A 2,058-nucleotide genomic window follows, 5' to 3' on the forward strand; every position below is an offset into this window, starting at 1 on the left:
TTCCATCTGTTATAAATGAACTCTTTCTAGTGTCGCAAAACATTGTCTCTTAACTTGTTTAATATCTATTATTCGTTTGAGAAAAAATCAATCTACTTTAAGAACGGTCACTGCTCAAAAATGAAGCGATAACCCAATATCATGCTACTTTTTCATCAGAGTTACTTTCAGTCCCACACGTATTACTACAGTGAAGTAATAGACTAACCTATTTTGACCGCTATTTTCACTTTGACTACTCTAGCCCACATTTCCGACACAGAAACTGTCCATACTGTATTTTAAATCTTCTCAAATATAATTTCCCTTCTAAACATGTGACGTAGGTAGCCTACCTTTCGTGGTCAAACTGAGAACTGCATCATGTTATGAAGAAAACCTTGTTGCAATGTTTTGTCCGCGCACTGCCCTCACGTGTCCATTGTCCTTTCGTCCCGTCCAAACACACATATTCACTCCCCCCTTCCAGACACTATGAATATGAAATATCACATACTGACTGGAAAGAAAAATAGCTACGGGTCAATCGAAACGCAACATAGTGAGCTTGCAGATCTGCTGTTTGAAGAATGAAGAATGAATGAAAAACGTGGTCGCCGCTCGCGACCGCTGATGATGAATCGCGCCGTGCCGTCCTGTCGCCGCGATGAAAGCTCTCGGTCGCCGCTTGGTCGGAGACCCCCCTCGGTGGAAGACTCACTCGTTGAAGGGCCCTTGTAGAACGCCTCCCTCCTCGCCGCTGCTTGCTTGCCGTGAAGAGACGCATCCGCCCGCCGCTTGTAGTGTCGCTTTCCCCGGTCGGATCCCCGCCGCTTCCCGCCGATATGTGGAGATCCGCAGGTCGCCATCCGATGCGCTGTAGAGGCGCTTCCTCCCGCTGCGTCGCCGTCCACGTCGGAGAGCACCGCACGTGCTGTTGGTCCCCGCATCTCTTTGTTCCGCCGTTCGCCGAAAAAATAAAATTCAAAACTCAACGCCAACTTGTCCAAATTGTCCAGTGGTCCACGGTTCGTTTTACCTGGAATGGAAAACCATCCCAAAAGCAGTTTTTTCAGGCTCCAACTTGTCGTGTAAATCCAACAAGTACACTCATCTAAACTGGACTAAAATAGACAAAGTAACGAAGAGTATAGACGGTAAACTCTTAGACGGTCGGATGAGGAAAATCACGCAGAGAGAGGTGAACTGAAGATCCATCGATGTATTTATTTGCAGTAAGTCAGACAAAGACAGAGGGCTTTCCGCGGCCCTTGAGTTGAGCCGCGGAGCCCAGGGCACATGACCGTACGGTCACACTGCCCCCAACAAGACTAACTCAACATTGTATTTACAGACATATATATAGTTTACATCAAACAGTTGAGTTCTGGGAGGGGTTGGGATTTAACATAAAGATCAACAACGTGCATAGGAATAGCAGATGGCTGCTACGTGTGTTTTGATTCACACCTGAGAGAAGCTTCAAAGGAGTAATGAACAATGCAGAGTACTTGACTGAGTGATTGCTTTCAAACTTGCAGACAGACAGACTAGACAATCAACTTAGAGTTGATTATAGCATGCTATAGTACAGAATTATCGAGTCCAGATACGACAAGCACTAATAGGCTCGTTTCCATTGGGGTCCTCCATTTTCAATTCATCATCAGAACATTTAATGACATAATATACATTAGGCTACTTCAGTACTATGCAAAAAATCCTATAATAAATCAAAATAAAAAATGTGTAGCTACAGTAAAGTGGGCGGAGGGGGGACATTTTACTGGGGTCAGTTACGAACCAATTGAGTATAATCACTCAGAGATACGTATGTTTGGGACGTATTTTGAGCTTGTAGATGTAGATCGACGGATCTACAAGCACACACACTCACACACGCACACACACACACACACACACACACACACACACACACACACACACACACACACACACACACACACACACACACACACACACACACACACACACACACACAGAGGCTATAGGAAGTGACTGGGACAGGAGTCACAGGACGGGAGGAGGGATCATTCTGCTCTGTGTGAGTGAGCTGTA

This window comes from Protomyctophum parallelum (genome assembly GCF_964188405.1).
Source record: "Protomyctophum parallelum genome assembly, chromosome: 6".
Classification (NCBI taxonomy): domain Eukaryota; kingdom Metazoa; phylum Chordata; class Actinopteri; order Myctophiformes; family Myctophidae; genus Protomyctophum; species Protomyctophum parallelum.